General features: G+C 46.0%; 1 protein-coding gene across 4 annotated transcripts in view; it reads left to right on the plus strand.

The window, feature by feature from the left end:
* The window catches only part of RNF152 (ring finger protein 152), a 77,078-nt gene that overhangs the window by 24,047 nt on the left and 38,406 nt on the right, over positions 1–14,625 (plus strand). The window contains exon 3 of one of the 4 annotated variants that reach the window (XR_006890131.1): positions 6,288–6,412. The exons of the other annotated variants lie outside the window; for them this stretch is intronic. The gene's annotated coding sequence lies outside the window, so the exon portion shown is untranslated. Of the gene's footprint in view, positions 1–6,287; positions 6,413–14,625 lie in introns of those variants that run through there. 4 annotated transcript variants of the gene reach the window in all.

Raw genomic sequence — 14,625 nt, forward strand, 5'->3', positions numbered from 1 at the left:
CCGTCTCCTTATCCCCTCTCTTAAGGGACCTGAGTCGGTTTGGGACAAGCCGCTAAATCTGTTGTTTGGTTTTGTTTTTACTTTTTAAAGTGTCGCTGAGGATTCACCATGGCACACTTATCGTTCCAAAGCTTACGGAGCATCTCACCATAGCCCTGCTAAGCTGTGGGACACAGGGACAGGTTGTGGGAAAGCCAGAGCTTCTGCCTCGGAGAAGGTCACAGACTTGAAGGGGACATACAAGTGTACCCCAATGTCAGTAGAAAGCAGTGACTGTTCGACTAAAGGGATGAACATGACACTGCAGGAGCACCCAGGGGGAGAAGAGACTCCGAAGGGGCCACAGGAGCCGTCCTGGGAGGACAAGTGGAGGGAACAGCATGTGCACGTAGTTTGGAAAAGCTGGAGTCAAGGGTAGATGGAGAAGAAGGTGTGGGTCCCATGAGGCTGGAAACGTAACCAAATCACCAAAGGACCTGTAGATCCTGGTGGGCGTGTGGGCCCCACTGGGTGGGTAGTAAGGAGTGAGTAGAATATTCGGCTCTCTAGGGTGGCATGATCAGCTGGCTCAGAGCATGAGAAATTGGGCAGAAAGTGTGAGTGTGAATCCTGGTTCTGCCAGTTACTCGCTCTGTAACTTGGGCAAGTGTTTTGAATGTCTTTGTTGCCATCCTTTGCTCTGTGATATGGGGATGGTGAGGGCGCCTTCTCTGAGTTGTCCCAAGGATGAAGGAGTCGCCATATGTAAAGCCTTGGCATGGAGTAGCACTCCTGAGGGCTGGCGGGGATAACTTGCCAGTTAGGAGCAGTACACAGGATGGTTGGAGTGAGAGAGAGGTTGGAGACAGGGACCTGGTTTGCAGGCTGTTGTGGTGGTCTGGGCTTCCGCTCCCAGGGAGGTGTGCCCTGTGGGACGCTGGTCCTATGGGCTCCTTTGGAGGTGGGGGTACATGGTCAGGACTATCCCTGCCTGCTTCTCCACTCTAGCCTAGGGTGTGAACCCAGGTGGTGGTGGGAACAGACCTGAGAGAAGTTTTAGGAGGCGGAATAACCTGGGCTTGATGAAACATTGGAAGCATTATATTATCTTATCCTTTAGACAGCGTGGTTATTCCAGTGCCCACTCATTCTAACAGGGAGATGTGTAATTGAACCTTAGCTTCCTAGCCTTCCTTGCAAACTAAAAGAAAATAGCCATTTTTAGAGTTTTATGCAGGTTTTTTGGGGGGCGGTGTGGACAGCTATCATGGGGATATTTGCCTTCAATTTAAAATGAGTTTCCTTGGAAATCCATTGGACTATATGTCTAAAATCTAATGCTGAGAAAACTCTTTTCTGAGGCACAAAAATACTAGTCTGTTATGAAGCTCTTTGTGGCAATAGAGACTGTAAGTACTAAATTCCACAACGGAGTGGCGGCTGCTGATGGCGGATTATCTAGGACTTGGTTTTAGGCAGGTTTGGAAAACAATTCAGCCAAGTATATAAAGGCGATGGGGGAAAATAGTATTGCTTTTTTGTGCTGCCAACCAGGTTTGTCACATGGATTAGTAATTTAGATAGGAACAGCCATGAATCACTGCTTAGAGTGTTGCATTTAATTTTATCCTGGAAGCAATTTCCTTTCAAATTCTCGAGCGGTAGTTATCATTAATGAATTAAACATTATGAAACCCGGAGAACTACTAATTCATTTTGAAGTAAGTAGACATTTAAATCTGTGAAAGAAACCTTAAATTTTTTTCAGTGGTGTTTAATATTTTCAAGCTGACAAAATGTGGAATGGCATTTCTTGCATGTAATTTAGGTAGGTAGGTATTGGGGTGCCCAACATCTTGGCTGCAGGGTTGGGGGCATCACACGTGAAGTCAGGGTTTCTTGGTGAACAGGGACTGGATGTTTTCCAGAAGGGGTAAGATTAAAATATATGGAAAAGGGAGCTGGTTAGTCAGAGCTCTCCACCCAGAGTCCTTATCTCCAGTGCTTTTTAGCTTAACTCTCTCAGTCCTGTCCTTTCCTGGGACACCTGCCACCCACTCGGTCTCCGCCTTCTTTCCCTTTATCAAGTGTTGCGTTGGCAAGGGTTCATTCAGTCATCAGAGGTTGCTGGACTCCAGGCTATGGATGCTTCAGCCTCTCAGCCATGCTGAAGTCTGTCTTCTGGAAAATGCGCCCTTGTGCAGGGTGACGGTGGTGGAAGGGCCATGTGGTCACATAGGAGTGCTTGAAGGTTTGGAAGCAGGACATGAGAGGGAAAACAAAGGCCAGAGTCCTTACCTTTCAAGCCTAGAAAATGTGTTCAGTTTCTTCCCCAAAGATAATTTAATGTAAACAGCTGGTTGGAGAATCGGCGGATCATGTCTACAGCGGGGTTACTTGAGTGACTGAAAAAGGTAAAAGTGCTACTTTTTAAGGCCAGGAGATTCGACTTGTTTTGGACGTGGACGACTTCTAGAACTTTTGTTTAACTCATCTTATTTTTTAGAACATATTTAGGGCTGTTATTTATCCCCCTCCACCCCACGACCCCACTTTTGTTTGAAAGCCTCTTGCTTTGTCAGCTGACGTTGTTTTCAGGATGGTCATCTCGTGTGTGGGCAGCCTCTGATCTCATCTGAGCCTCAGTTTCCTCATATGTAAAATGGGGTTGATAATACCTGCCCTCTCACCCTGCCACAAATGTCGTGAAAATTAAATAAGATCGCGGATATGCAAATGCCTACCTAATACCATTCTATAAGCGTATGAGGTGGGAGGAGCTAAGAACGTATTGGATTCTGGCCACCCCCCATTCCAGTATGACCTCATCTTCACTAATTACGTCTGCAACAACTGTGTTTCCTGGGAAGGCCACGTTCTGATCCTGGGGCTTAGGACTTAAACACACCTTTTTTGGAGACACTGTTCAACCCATACCCCTCGCTCACCCCCACCCCCACAGGTGGTTTGATACTCGTTCATGCCACAGCTCAAGCCCGTTTTTAGAGGGCAGCATATGCCACCCCGGACAGGCATGCAGCTAGCCCTGGCTTTTTCTAGAACTGGTAGCTGTGACGTTATGTCTCTAATGACTGTGTCCTGGAGCCCCAGGAGCATGGTGTGTGAAAGCTATGCAGCACTTCAGAAGCAACTTCGAGTTTGAATTAGCACCCAGACAGCTCTCTCGTGCTCTGTTGCTGATTTCACTTAAGTCAACTAAGCCTGAAACCAAGAAACTCAGATGGTACCGGGGGGAAGTACAAAAGTCCTTCCAGTTTTATTTGAAACAATTGGTTTTATTGGAAGTACTGAGGTGGGAATTTGAGCAAAAGCGTACTCTGTCCCATTCTGCAAGGTGGAACGCGTATGCAGTGGCTTCTGAATGGTGCATCCAGGTGGCTGGGATGCCAGAGAGCTCTAGCACTCATCCATAACACGGGATCGTGGCCGAGGGACATCAGATTGACCCATGTGGGTTAGAAAGTGCCTCCTTTGCCCCCGCAACCCACTGCATTAGGTAAGTGACATAATCCAGTGCATAAGAAACAAGGAGTTTCCCCAAATAGGATTCATACCGTAAGAATGAAGCCAGGAGACACTGAGTTTAGTCCCAGTTTTGCCCCAGTCTTGCTGACTGAACTTAAGCACATTTCTTATTAAAATGGGATCCCAGGTTTCTCATCTCTGTGTGAAAATAGTGAAATTTGCTGCATCGTGATGTCTGCAAGGCAATTAATAGGTTGCTGTATGCAAATCGCTGGCAGACCTCAAATAAATAGTGAGGGATGATAATGAGGACAGCCACTCATTAACTTCGTCTCCATGAATAGATAGATTTTAGGTTCAGACAGAGGCACTTAAGTAAGAACAAGGTCGGAGATGCAGGGGGTCAGTGGAGGAGCTGCTGGTCTTGTTCTCAGAGCCCAGCTAGGCCAGGAAGGGGTGCTGTAGTCTTGCCTGGTGGATGCCCTGTATAGAAGTCCACCTGCCAGATAAAATGGAGGAGCTCCAGGAGGGCTGGGGGCTTGGGGCATCCCCTCTGGGTGACGGGTTGCAATGGGAAGTTGAGGGAGACAGTAATGGGGATTATTTCCAGAGGCGGCAGTATCTCAGGGACGGGCACCAGGTCCTAGGGTACATGGTTGTCGGGAAGGCAGGTCCAGGTGGCTTGGGGGAGGGAGGAGCAGCCAGGAGTCCCGTGAGCTTTAGGCCTGGAGGGCTAAGGAACCAACAAAGGACTGAAGTGTAGAGGAGCCCGGACAAGAAGTCACAGCAGAGCCAGCAGTCAGGGGCACTTGGGTGGGATCCCAGAGAGTTACACCCAAACTACCTAAATGTCTCCACTAAGGGTAGGGCTGGTCCCAGGAACTTGGGTGGGTGGAGGGGATTCCAGTTGTGAGAAAAGAGGGCTGGGGCCGCCCCAACCCAGGGTGGGACAGACCATGTCTGGGACAGAGCAGTCACCCTACTCAGCTCCTTTCAGGGGCTTAGCCCTGCTTCCTTTGTTTTAGTAGATTTAGTAGCAGAAAAGATCCCCAAACATAGCTAAACTCCTACCCACCACCTCGGCACAGACTAGGTTTGTTTTTTGCTGCTGCTGCTGCTGTTTTAGTTATCTGATCATCTTTAATCACAGGGCAAATGCATTATTTTGGAAAGCACTATTGAATGTAGATGTTTATATACTTCCACGACAAATTTGCTTTAAATGACTATTGATTAACAGGGCTGAGGCTGAGAGGTGTTTTGTGATACGGTACCTTCCAAAAATAGAATGAGCAAAGGCCCACGGTCAGAGTTTTGATTGCTGGCCGGGGCCTGGAAGACGTGGAAGTGGAGTGTGGACTTATTTGCTGCTTTTGTGCCCCTGTACGATCAGAGCACAGCCATGAACCATGAGGCTTGGTCATTTGAAAGAAGTCACAGTAGGTGAGGAGGACCACGGTAGTGACAACAGACTGTGAGGCGCGTTCTCTTGTCTGTAGCGGCTGGTGGAGAAAACTCCATCTCTGTGGCTGCTGAAAATTTGCTTCATTTTGTCAGGATTCAAACCAGAGTGTTCCGAGGCCCTAGGGGTTCAAAAGCAAGGCCCAGGCAAAATATAGGACAGCTTTTGATATAGAAATTATTTTAGTTTCACCATGAAAATAAAACCACATGGACATGTGTCTGATGTCCTGGAGGAGGTGTTGAAATAAGGAATTTAGTGATCTGGGTTTTTGTTCTCACTTGACTTGGGGTGAATCATTTCATTTCCTTAAAGTCTCAGTTTTCTCATCTGCAAAATAGAATAATTTCTACACTTTCTCCCTCCCGCAGTGTTGGGGGTAATCCAGTGAGTCATATACACAGCAGTGTTTGAAAACTGACTTCTTACGCAACTGCTAAGTAGGAATTGTTGGCACAAAGGTGAAAAGTCAGATTCTCTCTCTTTTGTGCCTGTTCCCCTGCATCTATTTTAATTATGTTCACTCCAGAGTTTTGATTGAAAAATGCTAGTTTTTCCTTGTTTTACTACTTAATTGATTTAAAACGCTACCCTGAGCAATAGCACTGTATCCAGATGAGGGCTGCTCCAAGAGGAGGAATTGGGCGGGAGGATGTTTGTAAACAATGCTTAGGTGACACTCTTGTGATAATTATGGCTTTTTGAAGAGGATTTTTATAGCAAGTCCTCAATTTTCCTGTCACTTTTTTCCTGGGCTCTCCCACTTCAACAAATGCATTGGTTCCATAGCGCTGGTTGTTAAGGGAACTAAATCCCAAGAGAGCTCAGTGGCTCTGCAAATCCACTTTGCGTTTTCTGGGGCTGATTTGGTGAGCCCTCAAGAGGATAAAGTTGTCTGAACACCCGCCTTCCTCACCCCGCAAGGACAGGAGGCAGAAGGTGTAGCAAATCCCCTAGACACAGTTTCCGGGTGCGATGAGCTGCTCTCCCTGGATCAGAATGACCTTGAGCACTGCTGGGCAGTCAGTGGCCAGAGACCCTAGTGATGATGCTCTGTGTGGGATCCGAATCCCAAGGATGACCCCCCCATCCCTTCTGTGTCTACACTTGGGAGGTTCTGAGAGCTAGTGACAGCCTGAAAATGCAGGACCCTCCTACAGAGAAGTATAAGCGCCCCCAGGGGACTTTGAAATAAACCCTTGGGACCCCCAGGCGTTGTAGCTTTCCTGAGTTGGACCTGTTTTGTGTTTCACTCTGTTCTCTGCTTATGTGTGTCTCCAGCTTTTAGTTGTGAAGACTTTGGAACATCGGCTTCATTGTCTCCTCTTTACTCACCAACTCAATTGGCATCTCATTTCAGATAGAAGTCAGCCAGTAAATTTTGTTAATGGATCTTTGGAAGCTTCTAGAGTTGGAATTGGAGGAGCCCTTGGAGGTCATCTTGTGCAGCCCTCTCACCTTACAGATGAGAACCCTGAGACCCAAAGAAGTAGAGTGACTGGTCCAGGTTACATGTGAGCGAGCGGCAGAGTCAGGATAAGAATCCAGGGCTCTCTGGGAAGCATCAGGAGGATGTATTAAAGTGTGGAGTAAGGAATACTTAGCAGGTGTGCTCTCTTTTAGTTTAGCCAGGTTATTTTTGAGGCTGTGATATTGCCAAAATAATGAATCACATGGACTCGAACATCCTAATGTTATTACATGTTTATGGTTGACTCCTGGTAACCAGAATTCCCTGCTGATGCTACCCTTGTTGGAAAGCTTGACGAAATGTTTTGATTTACTGTTCTGAATTAGTGACCTGAACTGACTCTTAGAGGTCAGGGAATCTTGCTACCCCTTAGAATCATTCCCATTATTGGTTATAACTGTATACACTTATAGCTTCTGAGCATGGATGTGGCATGAACACAAGCCATTAAATATTTTCCAGCCCTGCCGTTTGTCCCCACCACATTAGCTTATTTAAAATACAATATTCTGGTTGTTTGAATTCTTCCACATGACCTTTAAAAGCCCTGTTTGCAGTTATTTTATAGTTTTGGGGACAGAGTCCATGAGTTATCTTAGTCCAGGAAAATCATGTAACTTGCTGGGATCGTACCAGTTGCATTCTGATGAGGCACTGATTTTTTTTCTTCACCACTATTTTCACATCAGATTGAACACAGGCACAGGTGAGGTCTAAGCTTAGCAGTGGTATTTGCTTGGCTTGTTAACTTTGTCTCATTGTTCAAGTGGTGTGATTCAGCACTGGGTTCTTTGCTCCCTGATATGAGAGGAGGGGAGATGAGAATCCCAAGGCATCAGTGGAGGTGTGACCATCGGATTAGAACCTTCTTCATGTCAAAGCCTTACCTGCTACTTCCTGATTACCCCAGCTAAAGTAATACCATGTTCCAGAAGACCATGACCTGAGACTCTAAATACTGCTCCCTCCATTTAGTTCCCTCAGTTGAAAGGAAGAGTGAAGGGAACCATGGCAAATCTCTGAGAGGATGGTTACCTATTATGTAATTCTGAATAGGTTCTTTCAAACATGGAGGATATGGACGTCACCTGTTATAAATTTTCCTCGAGACGGTTACTCCGTGTATGTATGTCTTAGAAAGTTCAGATTGTTTAGCTCTCTGAAAACCGGGAGCTTGCTTTTTTCCCCATGTACTTTCATGTGTGACTGACCTCTCAGGGAGTTGGGATCTAGTAGTCTGTATAATGAGTAACTGCCTCAGTGGGCTTGCTGGTTCTTCTGGACCATAGGGAAGGGGTCTAGCTTGAGGCAGGTTTACCAGTGGGGGTGCATGGAACTGAAAGTTTCCACTTGGCATGTATTGCTTGAGAAACAGAGAAAATGATTGGGGCAGAGTGAAAACACTACTTGTTAACAGTATGGTGAAAACTTAGGAAGGAAAATGATATTGCAAAGGTTGCCTTATCCTGGGGGGAGCCATAGGAGTGGCGGAAAAAAAGGGGGGCTTGGAGTTATAATCTGGTTTAAATTTGGCCCCGTCGCAGAGGTGAGACCTGGTTAAGTCATGCAACCCTGAGCGCCAGTTTCAGTTGAACAGTGAGGGTGGTGGGGAGAGAGAGCGGGCACAGCAGTCGGGAAGGTGATGTCTGCCTTACCTGTGGCAGGCTGAGTAATTGCCCTCAAAGGTGTTCTTGTCCTAATTCCTGGAATCCATGAATGTTACTTTACAGGGCAAAAGGGGCTGCAGAAATGACTGAGGATCTGGAAATGGAGAGATTATCCTGGATTATCTGGGTGGGTCCAATGTAATCACAAGGGTCCTTTCTTATAAGAGGGAGGCAGCAGAGGAATATGAGGAAGGGGCCACAAGCCAAGGAATGCAGGTGGCCCCTAGAAACCGAGAAAGAGCAGGAAACAGAGTCTCCTCTCAGAGCCTCCAGAAGGAACCAGCCACACCTACACTTTGACGTTAGCCCAGGACGACTAATTTCAGACATCTGGCCTCCAGAAGGATAAGAATAAATTCATGTTGTTTTAAGCCACTAAGCTTGTGATGATTTGTTTCAGCAGCCAAAGGAAACTGATACACTTACCTACCTCATAGTTTTTGTACTGATTAAATGTGAGTTTGTATCTATATATTTGTAAATCTCAAAGTGCTACAAAGATGTTAATACTTTTAAAAATGAATTTTTATATTCATCTGGATTTCCAGGTTAACGTATGTCAGGAAGTCCAGGGGAACAATAATCAGGACTTTTCAATTATGCAGCAAACAGACTTGTGTCTGAAAATTTAAACCCATGTTATCAAATAATTCTTTTTTGAGGAAGATTAGCCCTGAGCTAACATCTGCTGCCAATCCTCCTCTTTTTGCTGAGGAAGACTGGCCCTGAGCTAATATCTGTGCCCATCCTCCTCTACTCCATATGTGGGATGCCTACCACAGCATGGCTTGCCAAGTGGTGCCATGTCCATACCCGGGATCCGAACCTCAGGCTGAAGCAGAATGTGCGCACTTAACCGCTGTGCCACCTGGCTGGCCCCTCAGATAATTCTTAGTTGTGAAATTCTTCATGGTCGTTAGCACCTGTGAGTCACTTTTTAGGTGAGCAGGCAGGTGTGTGCCTTACTTTCTGTCCCTGTGGATGCTCATTAGAGTCACTGGGAGAGCTTTTTTAAAAGTCCCAGTGTCCAGGCTGCACCCCAGGACAAATAAATCAGAGCCTGTGCGGGTGGAGTGTGAGCATCAGTATCTTTTAAAGCTCTCTCGGTGAGTGCAGGGCGCGGCCCGGGCTGAGACCCACTGCAGAGGTGTCGTGTCTGCTAAGTCAGATTTTAAGTCAGTTCTCTTTGAAGTTTGATGATCTAGGTGTTCTTTCGAGTTTTGGGGGAGATGCTTTTCCGAGGATTCTATGTCATACCTTTCAAGGATATTAACGTATCAGTTTCTGAGCTATGGTGTATTTCTGGCAAGAAGGACGAAAGTTTTAGTTATCCAGCACTCCTGAGATGTTTAGGAAACAAGCTGGTGGGCCCTGATGGCAAACACAATTTCCATAAGCAAACACTTTTCTCCTCAATTGCCCAAAGATTTTTAAAAGCAATAGTGAGTGGGAGAAAAGGAAGACATTCAGGCTTTCTCCTCAAATGGTTGAACCCCTTGAGAATTGATAAATACTGTTTGTACTTACGTCATTTGTCCTTATGTCTCCGTTCTGGAGGAGAAAATAATCATTTTGAAATTTCTTCCTTTGGAACCACTGTTGCCAGAAATGGTGGTCTTTGAAAGTTTCCCTTGATGCCTCCCTGTGTTCCTGGGTGCATTGAGCTGCAGTGTGCCTTGGGGGGCATCTCTGGGCTGCTTGTCACTGGCAGCGCCCTGGCCTTTGACAGCAGGTGACGTCATCTGCCTTATGTATGTCACAGGAAGAGTGTTATAGGTAAACTGTTTTTATAAATCACAAGGTATTATGCAGATGTCGCTATTGTATTTTCAGTGGGAATTCTGGGTTGAAGTTAGAAAGATGATAGAAAGCCTGTAGCGTAAGATTATTTTCATGCATAAGAACACATGGGGGTCTTTACTTTCTGGGGTTCTTAGTGACCAAGTAGAGACACTGGGTCTAATACCTCTAGAAATCATGTGGTTTCTTACTGGTCATTTATCAGTTGAGTTTAATTTGCTTATCTGTAAGTGGAACCATTAATACTTCGCTTTCTTAAGGTTGCCTCAGGTGAATTTGGGTGTCCAGGCAGTAGGGCAGTACTCGAGTGTAACTCTGGATTATATTGTCTCAGTTTGAATCTTGGCTCTGAAATTTATTGCCTGGAGGACACTCAGGAAGCTGTTTCACCTCTCTGTCCCTCAGTTTCTGCATCTGTAAAGTGAGCAAATAAGTTACCTTCTCATTGGGCTATTGTAGGGATCAGCTAAGGCACTAGGGAACTTGGCGCTGGCCCTGGGTGTGTCACCAGGGCCCTGTCCTTCTACCTCCTCACCCATGAATGTGGGGCAGCACACGAGCTTGAGGAAGTGTTTTCTCCTCTTTTCCTTCCTCCCTCCATCCATCTCTTAATACATATTTATTGGATACCTACTAGTTGTAGGAATTACACTATGGATACAGTTTTTACGCAAAGTAGACACTCTCGTCAAGAACGTTAATGGTTTAAATGTTTGATGTAAAATATTGACACAGAGTTGTGATGGGAGGGATTGGGTGGTAAAGCCTGTTTCTGATAGATCAGAAATGTAAGACCTCACATGGTTTATTTGCACCGACCGCAGTAAGATCATAGGATGTTTCTGTTATTGTGGGTGTCAGTAAATGGTCTTAGAGACCAGGCAGAGGAAGGTCGTTGGCACGTTGCTGATGTACCGAGTGGTCCCCTGGGAAGTGGACATGGTTCTATGATTGGCCATACGATCAATCATATATGAAAGCAAACATGATGATTGGGCATTTCTGTATGCCCGGTGCTGTGACAGCTTTTGGGGGTGCACGTTGCCTGCCCGGATGGAGCTCCCTGAGAATCTGGAGCCCTCACAGGTGAGGTACTTCCAGTGAGGATGCTGGGTAGGAGTCTCAGGAAGCTTGCACCAGATCCCTGAGCTCAAAGAAGCATTTTGGGTATTTTATGGTTCATGAAATTGTTTCTTTTTTACCCTATTTTTGGCTCCCATTCACAAACTGGTTTATTTGCTGCCATAAATTTATACTTTTTCTCATAGAAAATGGGCCCAAGTGAAATAGTCTTTTTCCACGATTTCCCTCAGTAGGAGTTTCTTGTGCTCTAATCAAGTCTGTGTAGCTTGGCCTTGCCTTTCAGTAACTTGGGCTTATTAGCGGTTAGAGCCATTAATCAAATTTGGTGGTGATCATAATAGCCATTTGTGTTATTTTTCAACTCTGCTTTTCAAGACTGAAAAAGAGAATTATTTTAAGGACATCAAATAATTCTAGAGAATGCTCAAAGAAATTTTGTACTTTCACCAATTCCACTTAGAACCGCATATGAAAAATGATAATGAGGATGATAATGATTACATTCTGCTTTTGAGTCGTTACTCTATGCCAGACAATATCCCAAGGGCTTTGCACATTCTTATGTTATCAGCCAGCAACTGTATGAGGTCGTGCTTTCTTAGTTTTCACATTCTACAGATGAGAGGCACTAAGGCACAACAAGGTTGGATAAATTGCCCAAGGTCAAATGGCTCATCAGTGGAAGGTCTTCTGTTTGATTCCAGATGGGTCTGACTCAGTAGTGCTTTCCACACTACTGTATTATTGCCTTGGCAAAATCCATACTTAGGAGGTTGGGAGAGAAGAGCCTCTAAAAGAGACAGGCAGGATGTATTAGCTAATTCACCCCGGTATGTCCCTGACAAGTTTGGATGAGGAGACATCGTATTTCTTTTAGAGATAGGGATGCTGAGCTGCTGAGAAATTGAGAATTGCCTCAGGTCACACAGTAAATCACGGAGAGAACTTAATCCAGAAGCCAGTTGCTCCTCAAACTCATTCGATGAAGACTCAATCTACACAATTGCACAACTGACATCAATTCAGATGAATTGATGGAGGAGAGATCCATTTCGTTTTGGGTAGTCTGAAACCAGAGGTTTAAGAATTTTCATTTTGGATTAAATTGTAAAACTTCTTTTTTTCGTGTCTTGGAAAACTGCACAGGCTGTGGCGTCTGCTCAGTGGTCACTTTGGGTGGGTTACTTCAACTCAGCAACGAATACTTCCTTTGCGTGGCTGTTGGGAGGAGTGGGTGCTAATGGCACCTAGAACTTTGTAGATATTCATTATAATTGCCCAGTGATTGGTCACTTGTTACACATTTGAAATAACTTTAGAAAAGAGAACAGGGTTCTCCAAACTGTTATCACGGGTCTAGAGAAATTCGTCAGGGTCAACTTCAAGGTAGCAGAAATGGAGATTTTCTCAAAAGGAAACCCTCTGGCCTTACCAGGTAGCAACTGCATCTTGGTTTTTGTGTGTTGTGTACTGGAGACAGTTTGCTTTGGACAGAGGAGTTAGGACTTAGGTTATGAGCTGCCGGGGCAGGACCTCCCCGGGGCAGGACCTCCCTGACTCAGACCTGGCTCCTAGATCCCAGTGGATCGGCAGCTAACAATAAGGGGAAGTCAGGAAAGCTTGCGGTTCCTCTCCAGTCACCCCTTCCATGCTCTTTCCTGGACTGGTCAAGAGTCCAGGATCTCCATTGACTATGAGAGGGTGTGCTGGACCTTCTCCACTCATCCCTCCAGATCATTCTTCTGTCTTCCCATACCTTCTTGGGTTGCATCACCCCAGCTCCCTTGCCCTCTGGCTTCAGATTGGGTTTGGCCACTGGCAGGAGATGGAAGGACAAGAGAAGAGAGAGGTCAGAGCACTCCTTGCCTGCCCCACTGCCTGAGCAATGCCTGCCTGAGCCCCATTTCCCTACCTCTCTGTTAGCTCCTTAGCAGACATTCCATGGCTACAAGCTTTTACTGATTCTGATGACAGCTCCCTTCTCTTGCCCTTCAGCCATGGGGTTGTTAGGGGACTTCCACTACTGCCTATCTCTGGGGTCTTTGACAAGACCCTCAACCCTGCACAGACCTGCATACTGTCCGGTCCCTTCCTTAGCTCTCTTCAGTTACTCCTTAGGAAAATGTAGCTGAGTCCGGCCTCGGCCACGCGCAGACTGGGTCACCGTGTGTTAAAATGGTAAGCATATGGATGTTGCTTGCCCTTCTGTTTCTGACTTCCAGTTTTATTTGGAGAGAAGTGATGGTAGTGGAGTGGTATTAATTTTGTTTCTTTGACCATATGTGACATACTAGGTTCTCTCTTAGAACATGGAATCGTTCAAACGTGTGATGTAATTATTTATGGTCAGAAAAATTGTGGAAACATTGTTATCTCTTGCAAAATGTTGCGAAAACTAGACAACTAACTGGTGTGGTGGGACAGAGAACGAGGGGACAGAGTCAGTAAGAGCCCATTCTACCTGCCACTTCATAGGGCGTTAGTTGGCTGGTGAGACAGAAGCCCAGAAGCAGTTTTTCAATCAAGCGTTTACTATGTGCCAGGCACAGTTTTAGATGCTGGGGATGCAGCACCGAATAAGACACACACAGAGCTCACATTCTGGGCACTTAGGGGATGACTTCAAGCAAAACAAAGTAGTTAACTTAATAAGATATTAGAATATGATGTGTGTCTGGAGAAAAATAACCAAAGAAAGGGGAGAGGGGATGCTGGGAGGCCTTGCAATTTGGAAAAAAGCAGTCAAGATAGGCCTTCTGGAGAAGGTGACATTCGAGCACAGACTTGAAGGAGGTGAGGGGGCAGACACATCAATATCTGAGAGAAGAGATTCCGGGCAGAGGGAAGAGCGTGGAGTGGAGGGAGCAAGGAGGGGAGCAGGGGTGGGGGTCCGGGGTGTGATGGGCCGGATGGTGCAGGTCCCTGGGGGCCACTGTAAGAACTTTGGTGTTACTTCTTATGACATGAGTGGCTACTGTAGGGTTTGAGGGAGGGGTAGCATACTCTGACTTTTGTTGTCACATCACTCTGGATGCAGTACTGAGAGAAGACTATAGGGGGCAAAGGAGGGGACAGGGAGCCAACCAAGATATTGCCAGTGCTCCTGGTGAGAAGGGTGGTGGCCTGGACCAGGGCGGGTGCAGGGGAGTAGAGAGAAGTGGTCGGATTCCAGAAATTTTTAAAAAGGTGAAGCTGATGGGGTAGGTGGAATATGAGTTATAATAGAGACAGGAGACCTGGATGATGCTGAGGGTTTTGGCTTGAGCTGCTGGAAGGATGGAGTTGGCAGTAACGGAGATGGGGAGGACTGTGGGGGGTGCATTTGGGTGCACTGTGGGGAGACTGGGAATTCCATTCTGAACATGTTAACTTTGAGAAGTCTATGAGAAACCCCAGTGGTGACCTCAAATGTGTGACTCTTGTCAGTGTTTGAATGATAGCTTTTAGTTTCAAATTCTATCACCCTTGGTGGCTGGCTTTCTCTGAGGCATGTTTTAAGAAAAAGAAATGTTTACACCATGGCTGTAGTGATTCTGAGAGTAAGCCTCAAGGCAGAATATGCAATGCCTATATTTTCCATTGATGCAAAACCATCTTTGCATAGATAACAGATTCAAGGACACTTGTGGGAATTTATTTGGAGCCAAGAGACCTTTGGCACTGTTTTACCAGCTCTG

This window comes from Equus quagga, chromosome 9 (assembly GCF_021613505.1).
Source record: "Equus quagga isolate Etosha38 chromosome 9, UCLA_HA_Equagga_1.0, whole genome shotgun sequence".
Classification (NCBI taxonomy): Eukaryota; Metazoa; Chordata; class Mammalia; order Perissodactyla; family Equidae; genus Equus; species Equus quagga.